A 14,373-nucleotide genomic window follows, 5' to 3' on the forward strand; every position below is an offset into this window, starting at 1 on the left:
CATACCAAAACCTGATGACTACTCTCACAACATGTAGCCTATTAATAAAAACTCAAGTGTTAAGAGCAAAAACCCTGGAGTGAGAAAGCACATGACCATCAGTAGTGTATTCGATGTACATTTATTATATTGTAGTTATTTGTAAAAAGACCGAATCCTCAATCTCATACTTGGGTCATGTGTAACCAGATTGTTCAGGATCTGTTGTTTCATTGGTTGTGTGAGCATTTGTTTTGGTGGATGTTGGTATAAGACATTCCTCAGTGGACCCCTGACTCCTTTTGGGGCCCCCCAGCTCCTTAATCGCTCCAAACATGGGTGTGAGTTTCACCATAGTGGCCTTTCTTATTGATCCAATGACATGTCTGGCTCATATTTCACCTCCAAATCAAAGGAAATATTTTTTTTTTATCATTCATGTATAATTAATTTAATAATTTAATTTAATACCTGAATATTTCTTAGTGAGATGAACCTTTGCACAAAATGCATTATAAATGTTTGTAATTTACATTTGATCAAGGTTTGAAATCTACATTCATGTTGCACATTTTTTGTGCTATTGTTCAGTTGATTTCCACTGAAGCACACAGGAAATGCTCTCTGATTCTTTTCCAAGCGTGTGCTTTTTCTTCAAGTGCTCGTTTTAGCCGTGGCATGAATTAAACATGGGCTTGTAAAGGTAACGTTTCACAGCGATGAAACCCTTGGAGCTGGTGCTTGTGCACCTCACAACTCACTTTTTGGAGATTTCTATTTTGGAAGGCATGATGAGAGAAGTTTGGAATGATCTGCAGAATCGGTGTGTGGAGGGAAGCTTGGCTTGAGTTGAAGCATGTGTTCTTCAGAAATATATTGGCTTGGACAAACACCATTGAACACACAGCTGCTGCCCATATTGTGGCTTTGCATTTGCTCGTTTTGAAAGGAAATTCATTGAGCAGGAGCTAACGGTGTTAAAAAGAGTCCTTTTTTCTTATGGTTCTTTTTAAAGCATGCAAAGAAGCATTGCAAGCTATTTTCAGGAGCAGGTCTCCTTAGCTCAGATGCCCATCATATCCCATGCATGACACGTCTGCGGCTGTATTTCAGCACTTTAACATGCGTGACTCTGGAAAGTCAGCGTAAATAACACATTCTCCTAATCAAAACAGATGGCAGGCTGTTGTGGGTTTGGTTTTGTGTGCCTGAGATTCTTCTGGAAACCACATCTGAACCCAACTCCTTTATCCCAGCCCCACACTGGACGTGACCCACATGGCAAATCCCAATGGCTTCCTTACAGTAACTGCATATTTCTGAACTCTACCAGTCGGTCTTCAGCACGCTTAAAAATACAGGTTCTTTATTGGTATCAGTGGTTCCTTGGAGAAACTCAATTGAACCAGAAAAGGTTAGTGAAAGAAGATTCTTTAGATGATTCAAATGTTCACTAAAATAAAGATTCCTAAAGTGGGTTTTCACAGCAGTGCCATAGAAGAACCATTTTGGGTTCCTAGAAGAACCTTCCAGCTATCAGTTCTTAAAAGAACCGTTTTTTTTTTTTTATAATCTACTTACCTTTTTCTGCTCTAAATAACCTTTTGTTCCAATGAAAACACTCCATGGTACTTTTCCATTTCTATAGAACCTTTCCTTTTTAAAAATAAAGGTTGTTTATTGGTATTGATGGTTCCCCGAAGAACCTCTCCATTCAACAAAAGGTATTTTATTGTTTTCTTTAGATGATTCAAATGTTCTTCACACTTTTTAAAGTTTATTTTATCCTTTTCTTCTATAACATCATTGTAAAAACCTTTATTTCTAAAAGTGTGGGAACTTTTCAATGTATAAAAGGTTGTTTGCATTTTTTAAATATTGAGGTTCTTGATTGGCATTGATGGTTCTATTAGGAACCTTTAACAATCATGGGATCTTTCCATTTGACAATTGTGGAAAATGTTTTTTTTAGGTTATTAAAATGTTCTTCACAGTAAGAAAATCATGGTTCTATTAAGAACTGTTGACTGAAAGGTTCTTTTGGAAAACCAACAATGGTTCTTCTGGCATCTCTGCCAAAATCCCCATTTGGAACCTTTACTTTTAAGAGTTGTAGTGTGCATTAGATCAGAGAAAGATGGCACAACAACATTGTTTTTGGTGGTTGCAACTTTGCTTCTTTAACAGTTGCATTCAAGAAACTTTTGGATATAAACATGAGTATGGAGTGATTGGTAGCATGCCAAAAAAATATAGCATTTTCTAGATTTACAGTGTTGCACTAATAGTGTTTAAGCACTACTGTAGATAAACAAGTCGGCCATGCTGACTCATCTGTGCATGAATGTGCATTCGGGGCGAGTGGGTTGGTTAATTACAGTGAGCTTTACAGTGAACTCTCCTTATTTGGAAATGAGCTGAGAGCATCTGACCCTGAAGGCCTGAGCTGATTGATGATGTGTGTTCAGAAAACAAAGACTAAGTCAAACGAGGCTTGTGTATTTGTCTATTTGCTGTAGACTTCTGTCCATGTGTTGTCTCTAGGCCTCCGCTCGTGAGCTGTCTTTAATTGTCATCTTGGCAACAAATGGCTTCACTTCGCTGGAGGTTATTTTGTAGAAATTACCTTTGTATCAAGTCTGGCACTTTACACCTTTCTCAAATTACTTCAAATTAGGACCTACATGGGACCTCAAATTAGCCTTGCGTTGTCACTTTTTGCATGGAAAGAAAGCTGCAACCATTAATTAGGAGCACATTCATTGTGTTGTTATGAACCGCTACCACAACAAAGTTGTTGTTAATTGATTGGCAACACTTTTCATGCCGTAGCTTGGGCTTAATGCTTTCAGCCAGCAATTTCAATCTGAACACTATCAGGGTGAAATGGATTTGAAATAATTGAAGACAATGAAGGGCTTGGACACAAGTGTTCTCTTATGATGCAGACTTTGCCAACGGAGGTGTCTTTGAAATTATTGTTTTATGTTTTCAAATTCAGTAGATCTTTGTCACGCCTTGATTGCACACTTTAACTTCCCACATGTTTGTACACTTCACCTGGCTTGTACCTTAGGTTTATAGCAGATTAATTAGTAGTTTATGGGATTTGACTTTGGAAAGTCATTTTGTCATCTTTTTTTAGAGACCCTGCTTTTAATGGTACACTTGTTACGGTAAGCAAAGTTTTTGATGTATTTAATATTTAATTTATTCATGAATTAATTTGCATATTTAATTTTTTAATCTTTTTTTGTTTATTATTGTCCTTAATTTTTATCATTTTTGTTATTTTATGCCATATCAGCAAAGGCTAAAATAATATAATTTTATTTATTTTTTTTTAATTGAAGGAAATTGAGTTTTTTGTAATTTTGTAAAAAATAAAATAAATAAATAAATAATAATAATAATTGTTTTTGTTTTGTTTTTTTCGTTTGTTCCTTCCTTGAAAATGTTATGCTGACATTTTGTTTTAATGTTTAACTAGATGATTTTATAGTTATATTCTGTAATTTTTGAAGCAGTTGTGTATTACAATTTTTTATAAATTATTATTTTACTATTGTACTTTATTTTAGCAATATTTTAGGCATATCTGCAAAGGCTAAAACAAAAAAATAAAAAATCTGAACATTTTTGAATTTAGGAAATATTAAACTAACTTTGTTAGTTTTTTTATAGTTGTCTTTAATATGTTTGATTAAACAAACAAAAATGTATAATTTTTTAAATCATAGAATGTCTATGAAATGCTAAACTGAAGGATGTAATAGATGCCACTGTAGCAGTGTAGTTTTTGATGAATCTTCTGTTGCTTTAGAGACTTCTGCTTGTGGTTCTTAATAGAGAGCAGCATGAACATTCATCACAGTTTCTCCTTTTGTGTTCCACGGAGGAAAGTCCATCAGGGTTTGATCTGACCTGTGGTGATGACAGACTGTTCTTGATTTTGACTGCGATGAGAAAGCGGTTTAATTAGTCAGGAAACCACGCTTGCAGATAGTAGCTCTGTGATCTCGCTCGTCAGCGTCTGTGTTCTCCGCAAACAGCATTTCTGTCCTCTCTGTGAATAGGCTGTAAATTATCTGTGACATGAAGACTGTAGACCCTCCAGAAGCCAAAGAATTCATGTACTGCGGGACCTTGGTGCACAGGGGAATTGAGATTAAAGGCCAGAAATGGTTCATTTTCACCTTTGCTGATCACATCAAAGATTTGCTATCTGACAAAAAGAGCTTCTGATTGGAGAACCGCCCAAGCAAAAGGTCTGTTGCATTCAGGGTCTTCGGGGCACGTCTACGAGCGCTCGGCTGACCGTAATCAACGACCTGACAGACGTCTGAACCCAAACTGGCTGCTCGGGGGCAATGTAGAACTGTACATCGCGTACGGCCACAGATTGAAATCTCACTGCGCTTCCAGACCGGACGCCGCTCCTGACATTTGGCTGAGATGGAGTCTGGCTGAACCCGCGGGACGCTTGATTCCCATCACCTGAAGCTTCCTGCACTTTTCTATTTCAGGCAGCAGTTCAAGCACACAATCCAATTACACGGAGGAACCTCGGTGTGATAGCTAGCGTGGAACTAGCGCTCGGCCCCGCAGGCAGACTCTTAGAAATAGCTCGTTAAGAAACCCCTTTCCTGCCCCTGTAATTGGCTGTGTTTGGAAAACATTTGTAAGTTGAGGTGGTGCTTGACCTCTCGAACATCTGGCAGATGTCATAAAGGTATTAATGCCACGTACGTCTTTGTTGCAATTAGTGTTATGCAGCAATATATAATTTTTTTTCATATATGTTTAAATGGTGGTGTTTCATAGAAGGATGATCATAAGTTTGCTACTTGTTAAATACCAAATATTTTTTTTTTTTTAGTAAGTGTCCTCTCTAGGCTATCTGTCTGTCTGTCTGTGTATATATTAGGGCTGTAACGATACACCAAACCCACGATTTGGTTCGTATCACGATTATTGACCCACGGTACGATACAAACCTCAATATGGGGGGGGGGCTTTGACAAAACAATTCAAAAGATATTTTGAGGAAAAACATTTTTTTTATTAAACCTCTGGAGTCTAAGGGTATTTTTGGGGCCTGGAGATGTTTTGTCATGCCCTGACATTTGTGCATTTTTCAGTTTATTATAAACATCTAAATGGGTAAAGTCTAATCTTACTGTAATCAGCACAAACTGGGCTATAATAATATGTGAAATGCATGTATGTACATCATTGTGTTTTTGAGAAAAAAAATGTTATGCGTGGTTAGTGAAAAACTAAAAATGTTAAAAAACTTGAATAAGGCAAAAAAAAAAACCACAAAGAACAATGGTTCCCGGGATTTTTGAGAACTGGTTGTAGCCTAGAATTTTTCTTTCTAAATAATGTGAAAATCATCTTGTTTACTCACTCACAGAAAACAATATATTAATTTAAATTTTCTAAGACACTTTTTGTTGGTAAAAGTCATATGCGAGAGGGCGTCAACTATCATGAATATCATTGTGATTTACACCTGAGAAGACAAAGGCCTGCATAATGAGCTGCATAATGAGCTGCATAATGAGCTGCATAATGAGCCATTCAGTCAGCTGTCACTGAGAGGGAAGGGTTACAAGAAAGAATGTAACCCTTACATTCTTATTATTATCATAATTATCATTATTATTATTATTAATGTTGAAAAGAGCTGAGAATATTTTTCAGGTTTTTTAGGGGGGATAAATTAAAAGAACACCCTTTTTTGTTACATTTGTTACAGCTACATTTATTTGTTACATTTATATTATTTACATTAAGCTTTTGAATGATATAGAAGTACATAATGTTATTGAAACTTCATGACATTTCACTTAATTATACATTTAGTCAGGAATTATAGTTTGGAAAGTCTAACTAGTAAAATGTTTAGACGTTATGTGAAAACTAGTACAAGTATATAAATAAATATAAAGAGACTTACTCATGTTAATGATCTCTGCTGAATAAAGTGAGGAAATCCATTTCTCAAATCCTCAACCACATCACATCTTTTTGGGGTGAATTATGTCTTATTCCTCTCATCGCGAAGCAAACAGTAAAATAAAAGAACTTGAACAGTCTGGCTGCTTTTTCTTCTGTGTGGGCGTATTCAAGCCGCGCGCTTCAGTTTGAATCTGAATAGAGCGTTCAGCGCGGGGGCGTGGTCACATTAGATATAATGAAGGGAGACATGAAAAACAGACATCGCGTTGATTTCATATGGATTACTTTATCACAGAATGTTTTCGGCGGCACTTGTTTAGTTTAAAAGTAGACATGTCAGGCTTTCTATAGATATCTCTCTCATGTCTCTTCGTTGAGTATTCACGGAGTTACAGTTCATTTTAATAACTTGTTTGTACATGACGATCAGCGCAGACAAAGACTGCAGACAGCACACCTTGTTTGTTATCTTTACTTTAAAAGTGCACAAAGTTTTGTTATGTCATGTCTGTATCCAAAAACAAAAGCAGACCCTTTACAGATTCGATTGATGTATTGCTCTTATCTGTACGATTAAAACTGAAAGTGTAATTGAAGTTCTTTTCGGGGTTATCAGGAGAAAATGACTCCTAACGCGTATCCGCGTTAATCGACTCCTTTAAACGTATTTTATAATGTTAACTTCAAATAATACTTATAGTACAGTGTATTTTAATGTTTTTATCTAAAATGTTAAAATGATTTGTCAACAGACCTTTATTTCCATTTGGTCATTTAGCAGACACTTATCCAAAGTGACTTACAAATAGGGATGGGTACCGAAACCCGGTATTAAACTGGCCCGGGGTTAAATTCTGAAAGACCGTAGTATCAGTAAGATCTGACGATATCGGTTCTGCTTTCGGTACTGGAGGGGAAAAAATGAATGTACTTTTTGCTTATTAATGTAATATAATGTAATGTAATAATCGTGCACATTTTATCTCACCAAACATTTCTAATGTGCAATCATATTTGTCTGTGAAATCTGCGAGATCTCTCATGCGCGCCGCGGAAGCTGTCTGTCAGTCACACACACACACAACAAGAACGAGCGCAGGGCACACAAACGCATATGGGGCTGTTCATATATCGCGTCTTTTGCGTGCTCAAGTTCGTTATTTCAAATGTAGGCGCCCGTTATGCGCACTCATAATGGAAGCGAAGTGGTCGTGACGCGCACGCGGTGCGACGAGCTCGTTTTTTCCAGGCGCGTCCGCATGAGTTAAAAACATCTCAACTTTTCAGCATGCCGCAAGCGCACCGCAGGTCATGTAGCTTCCTCACCTTTTCCGTAACAACGTTGAAAGCTCAGCCAAGATGAAGGAACAGCTGATAGCTGTATGTGGATTTTTTAATTAATTTATTAGCAGAGCTACTGCAAGCAGTTTTTAGTGCTGCAAATCTATTTATCCATTGCTGAAATTTCCGCGTCTTCATGGAGACAGCAGGTCATGGTTGCTTAGCAACGGCAGACTCCACAGGAGCGCAAGTGCGCGAAGGCTTTGGGGAAAAAAAATCAGAAAGCGGCGTGCCAAGCGTTTTCTACACGTTTTTAGATGCGATATGTGAACGGCCCCTTACAGTATGAAAACTCCTGCTTAATCAAAGAGTGACTATGGTGGAGACAGCAAAACGTTCCAAAGTGTGGTTATACTTCACTAGAGTAGATGCAGACAACGCTGGTTGTCATAAGTGCAACAAAAAATTTGCATGTAAGGGTGGAAACACAAGCAATCTGTCAAAGCATCTTTCAAAAGCGCATTATGTGCAGACAGAGAAATGCAAAGTTTTTGACTGCCTAACACAACACAAAGTACCGATAAGAATACCGTTAAAGGACCGTTAAGCAGTATCGGTAAGAGTAGTAATACCGTTAAAACCATAACGATACCCATCCCTATTTACAAATGAGGACAATGGAATATTTATTTATTTATTGTATATTGACTGAATACTGTGTAAAATAGAATGTCATATTGTTGTATTTTAGCTTTTCGAATTTTTTTTTTTTAATATATAATTTAACTACACATTTTATGTATACTGTGTATAATATTGTGTAAAATAGTTTATTCTTTTATTCTGAAAATGGTATAAAAATGCAACAAAGTATTGATAAAGTATCAATGATGTGAAAATTCTGTGTATTTGATTTATTTATTATTATTATTCCCAAAATGTAATGTTTATTGTCCTAAAGTGATGAAATTGCTAAATATCAACCAAATAAAGTGCTTGCATGTTGTATTATCTGCAACTACTCTGGTTGCTCATTTCCACCACATTGTTAATTATGGGTAATTATTAATAATTGTTTGGTTAATTAATGCTGGTCAAACATTTTGTGCATTAAACACAGATTATCCCTGATTAATATATTGCGAGCCTGGCCTTTATGTTTTCGGCTCACTGTGCAGTGTTAAGGGCAGTGCAGTCGACCAAATGCAGATAGGATTTCACTTTCTTTACTGTGTGGTTAAACGGGGAACCCAACTCCTCCAGACCGGCCCAGGACAGCAGGTTCTCTTCTCTCCTGGGTTAGATCAAATGTTTCCTTCGTGGGCACTAACACTGCTGCTGGAGATGAACTCGGTTTGATTTGGCTAATGGTGGATCATGAGATTGGCAGAGCAAGATCGTTGGCTTCTTGTCTTCTCCGTGATAAAATCCTACACTTGTCTTCTTGTATATCTCAAAGGAAAAAGACAAGAAGGCAAGGGAGAATTCCAACAGGGGAAGATGAAAAGGCATGCAACGCTGCTTTCATTGATGCAGTGTGTAATTTAACCACGGGAAGTGCCTCCCTCCCTTTCACCGAGCCCGGGCTCTTCAGAAAGAGCTGTGATTTAGTCTGACGGAGAGCCTGTCAGTTCCTGCAGCCTTTGAAACCGCTTTTTTATTAGAGAATCTCAATTACTCAAGCGCCGAGAGGGAGTTAAAGCTCTGAGGCCATTCTGGCACTGAAGGCACAAGCGCTTCTCAATCAGGTCAGAGGGCTCTCTTGATTTTACATTTCATCTTTATTGTCTTGTTGTTTTTCTTCATCCCGTCCCTGATTGTATTCGCTCTTTGATCTGTTTTTCATCATCAAACAGGCGCGAGACTGGTATCGATCCTCGATCCTGTCACCCCACCGAGGTGTCTGCACAAAAGCCCATTTGAGTTTCGGCTCACGTTTTTCCATCAAGCCGAGGCGTCCGCAGTGGATGCCTGTGTTAATTAGGCCCGTGTCGTGTCGGGTGGCGCTGGGTTTGGGAGCTCGCCTCCCTCGAGCGCTCCCGCTGCTTGCTGGCATGTGGCAGGGAAAGCTAAATTGGTTTAACGCCGTTATTGGAAGGGCACAAGTACCTGAGTCTCAGGGTAATGAAAAGGAATACCTGTTCTAGAGCCGCTCGAACATGGTGTTTTTGGGTTCTTGCTTTACCTTCAGACGATACTTGCCAAAGACGAGTGGAAGCACAATTTAATAACCTTTCACAATAAACAGCTTCTCTTCGGGCATATTGATTTGGTTATCCATCAAACGACATCAAAAACAGAACTCAAGCATGTGCGGCACGTTCTTGTCTGGCGCAAATCAAAGCTTTGTTTCTTTGCCTTCAGTGTTTGAATGTGGAGCAGACAAAAGGCTTCTTTTTACTCGCTTTTACAGCGCCGAGCGCATTTCATCATTCGGTTCCTAATTAGGTTGTATGTTAGAACGTGACAGCCGCTTGCATCATCAGTTGTGTTGGGATATGAATGAGTTTTGGAAATATTTGGCTTTTCACATTTATTGGCAACATCAAAAAGCCAGGGCGAGTAGGGACGATAATTATAAAGATAACAATATAGTTCTAAAAAATGTTCTCAATATTAAAGAATAGCAGAGTCCAAACCAACATCTATAAAGGCACAGATAAATTACATCGGTGGAATCACTTCCAGAAATATTTTTTTTCTAGCTGATGAACGATAAAAACATTGACAGCCAATCAGAATCCATCCTGCTATAACGAGCCTGAGAATTTAAAGCGACAGGCACACCTACGCTTAGAATAAACAGACAATATTGTTCGCTGGTGGACGTTAATATCGTTATCTTTATAGATGTTTATATTTATCGTTCTTTGTCTGAATGCGTATTGTGTAATTTAACTTGTAAACGAATACGATTTAACTGCAGGAAGTAGAGTTCCCTGACCTCAGCGAGATGCGAGCATATTATGGGGTCAAACTTCAAAACATTAGACATTAAATTAAAAAGAATATGAGAGTTAATTTTCGAAACCATTTATTCAAAAATGGCCTTCACTTTCAATACTGTCATCTTTGGAAGTTCTATGCTCAAAGCTTTTCATAGTGCGGAGAGAGCAGGGGACTGATGACTGTGATCGTGGAAGTCCGTCTTAACATGGGTTCCAACGACAGTCGTTTGGAAAGCTTCCTGCAGGACACACTCTATGTTCCCTGGTGGACTGAAGGACTACAGCAAACCACTGATTAGTGTCCTCTCATTCAACCATCTGTCTCCTCGACTATTCAAGACGCAGCTCAAAGCCAGCCTCATCTTTTCCAACTTAAGTAGCTCTTAGTTTTATTAGACGACCGCCAAACTGTAGTAGTGCAGTTAAACCAGTTTGTGGTTCGTACTGTCTTTTATGTGACCTCTTTTGAGTATTACGGGTAATGACTTTGACCTTTAATCGGCGTCTTCCTGTTCTATTTCTGTCCCAGACTAGATGAATAATGTAGAGCTTTTTATTCGAACTAGTTATCCGTGTTTGTTTATGGGTTGTTAAGTGTCCTTGAGAATCTGTAATAAACCGATTTTAAGCGTCTTTGACATTTAAGGTTTTTGTTTCTATTTAAAGATCAGTGACATTTGGAAAGTGTTGAATGTGTGTAATTCATGGCCACGGAAAGTGATTTAAGTGACTTAAACAACACTGTGCATGCTGAAATCCTGTCTGAGGTGTTGCACCCCATAAGTTCATCTTTAAACCACCATCGCTTCAGCCATCGAAACACTGCTTATACGTCAAATCATTGACAACAGTCAAGATTACAAAAATTTAACACAATATGGTGATTGGTTTTGCAAGACTTTTTGCAGCATTGTGTACATGTTTGCTTTTTAAAACTTATTTTAGATCCTTTGGCTTCAGATGCGATCTTTTGTGCCTAGTCCAACTGAGGTGGACATCTGACATTTACATGTTTTGAATATTTGTCTGTAATATTCTGACACTGTGCTTAACCTAAGGGATGAGTCTACAGGACTGTCATGCAACTACGTTACTAGTTGACTAGTGAATTTATTTTTTGTTTATTTTCTTTCCTTTCATTTCTTTTTAAGCTGAGTTGCTGAGGTCTTCACATGATGACAGCATGACATGCTTTATCTTGCGACAGTAATATGCTAAAATCATGTTAGCATGCTTTTCAGATTCAGGATTTAATTTCAGTGCCATGAGTATAGCATTGATGTTGTAATGAGCTCAACTTTGACTATATTTTAAAGACCCCAGTGTTATGATTTAATCTGTTGTGAACCGTCTAGCTGATTTAAAAAACAAGATTATTGTAGGAATGTTGATTGGTGGACATGAACTTAAAACAATCTAATTATGGTGCTGCCTTAAAACCAACCAGGCATTCAGACAGTCCACGACTAGTTGGTTTTGAAAATATGTAGTTTTGCTCATCCTTGATGTCTTTAATGTTCACTTGTGAGGAAATTTAATAGCAATGCTGTTTAGTCTCAAAGCGAGCGGCATGTTTGAGTCATTCTCATTCCTGCAGTCATCCGTTGAGCGTTAATGTCAATCTGTCATTGAAGAATGGTAGTGTTTCCATGTGTTGTGATGCAATGTCTGACTATGAACTGATGGTGACCATGATTCAGCTGAATAGTTTTTTTTGTCCCGAGTCATCTAAAATGTAGTCTAAAAAGATTACTCTGCATGTATTTGTAATTCATGTGCAGTGGAACAGCTTGCGAAACCTTTTATATCTAGGCCCTTGAAAGGATTCTGATGTTATTGTAAGCTGTTTTATAAGAGCAGTGTGCTTGTAAGATTTCCTCATTTCTTACATATTTTTTTGTTGTTTTTACCCCCCCCTCCCCCAGGGCAACAATGTGGGTTACTGGGAAGGGGAAACCAACAGGACCCTGAGGCTTGTGTAAATGTGTTTCCCAACAGCCTCAGTCGTCTGAGAAGGTCAGACCTCCCTGTGGCGCGCTTGGGCCGCTGGCACTAAGATGTCCCTCAGTAGTGGCACTGCAGGCGGGAAAGGTGTGGACTTGAATGCGGTGGACACTTACGACAGCGGCGATGAGTGGGAAATTGGTGTAGGCAACCTGATCATTGACCTTGACGCCGATTTAGAGAAAGAAAAACTTGAGATGTCGGGCACTAAGGACGGGGACGGACTGGCTGCTGCCTCGAGTGCCGTAGCAGCATTGCCGGACAACATCAAGTTTATTAACCCAGTGCCTCCCCCACCGATCAAGGACAGCAAATCCAAAGCTAAGCGTAGCAAGAATTCCAAGGACAGTAGCAAGTCCTCAATCCCTGATGGGGCTAAGAAGGACTCCCAGGGACGGACCCAAAACGAGGCCACTGGGCCAACTGTGGGAAGTGGTTCCACAGCTTTACCTTCCGGGAAAGGTTCAGATAAAAGTAACAAAGCCTCTCGTAATGTTCAGAGTGGCAAAAAGGACAAGGAGGGTTCTGGGAAAAGCAAGAAGGAGAAAAACGAAGGGGTACAAGCTGGGAGTGTGCCCTCGGAAAAGGACCCATCAGCCCAGGTTATGCCTTTAGGCCAGGCACGCAATACCCCATTTGAGGGGACACAAAATTCTGACCTTGTTGGTGCTGAGCAACTAGGGAATATTACCCTCGATACCACTGGAATAGTCACTCCTCTGGCTATCAAGAGCGAACCAGAAGAAGTGGAAAATAATGATTGCAGGACCATGAAGAAAGTTAAAAGTGAAAAGGTGAGTCCACTGGTGTTTTTATTGCTCTTCAAGCAGGAAATGAGCATTGCATTGTGGTTTTTAGTTTGGTTTTAAGTTTGTGTTTACATAAGAATTTGGTTGAGTATTATAAACAGTGATTGTATAATGCAGTAGAAGCTGGAAGCTAATGCTGTTCCAAATGTTAAAAGTTGACAATGACTTACAACCTGACATATCCTGGTGTGCCAATTTGCTGGCTGCATTTCATTTGGCACTAGTCCATTTTAAAGTGTGGAAAACAAGGCATGCTTCAGTTGGTGTTCTCTATGTCCATTTAGTAATGCATAATATTGCCAAAAAGAATAGCTATAGAGCTGTAAGAACAGCTGTAATGCCAATAAGTTTATCATACCAATTGTTGATAACCAGATTTCTACCAAACTGGTTAAACTTTAGTCGCTCCAGTTACTGAGCTCAGGTTAAGTGTGAGATTTCATTTTATCTTCACATGCTATTTTTCTGTCTGGTTGAAGTTTTTGTTGCCCAGTCTTGTTTGAATTGAGTTGTTGGCCAATTGTAGAGGTTTTCTCGATTATCCTTTGCACTCAATTATTGCCCTACTAGTTCTCAAGGAATTTTGGCAGCTGGTCTAATTTGTAGCTTGATCTTTCATGTTAAAACAAGAATCCATGCCTCGACAGATTGTTCTTAGAAGAATGTAGAGTTCAGCATATTCCCCACAGTAACACACACTTTCTTTTTCAAATATGAGATACAAAGATCAGCAAAGAAGACTAATGTATTAATGTACTTTGAAGTAATTAAATTCTGAGAATGTATTATATTGCACTGCTTTATGTTGAACATTGACTAAGCCTTGCTTGTGCATTACAAACTGAGAGGGTTAACTAATGTATCTGCTTACAACAGTTTTGTGAAATTCCTTGCTAGTGACTCAGTCAGTAGTTGTTCATACTCACAGCATTGTGTTCCCTACATAGTGGGCCTCCCGGGAGCCATTGAAATGTAACACTTTGACTCCTTGCTTACTCTCAATTGTGACAGGCAGCCAAATATAGGCTAATGGAAATGTTTTCTTTAGACAGAACTGATAGTGACCCATTTTGTAGCATCATTGAAAAATATTTTTTGCCTTGTTTGTATGTGATTTCAGTGAACACTTTTCAATTTATTTATTTTTTTCGAGAATGTAGGTTAACAACGGTGGTCTAATTTCATTATGTTCCTGCATGTCACCAGCACTGGTAAAGTCATGGGTTTGATTCCCAAGGAATGCTAAAGGCTGATGAAATGCATACCTTCGCTTTGGGTAAAATTGCCTGTCAAATGCATAGCAGTACATTTTTTGTAAACTGCATTGTGTTCACTAAGCATTGTCATTTGCATTGACTTGCATTGTGTTACTGTTGCTCAAACAG

At 38.5% G+C, this 14,373-nt stretch overlaps 1 protein-coding gene and 1 pseudogene across 8 annotated transcripts in view; both read left to right on the plus strand.

Annotated features, from left to right (window-relative positions):
- LOC113066589 (neogenin-like) overlaps window positions 1-14,373 on the plus strand; it is a 1,074,835-nt gene that overhangs the window by 885,936 nt on the left and 174,526 nt on the right. The gene's annotated exons all lie outside the window — the stretch shown is intronic.
- LOC113066590 (zinc finger protein 609-like) overlaps window positions 1-14,373 on the plus strand; it is a 72,153-nt pseudogene that overhangs the window by 11,890 nt on the left and 45,890 nt on the right.

The sequence above is a fragment of the Carassius auratus genome, chromosome 50 (genome assembly GCF_003368295.1).
Source record: "Carassius auratus strain Wakin chromosome 50, ASM336829v1, whole genome shotgun sequence".
NCBI lineage: Eukaryota > Metazoa > Chordata > Actinopteri > Cypriniformes > Cyprinidae > Carassius > Carassius auratus.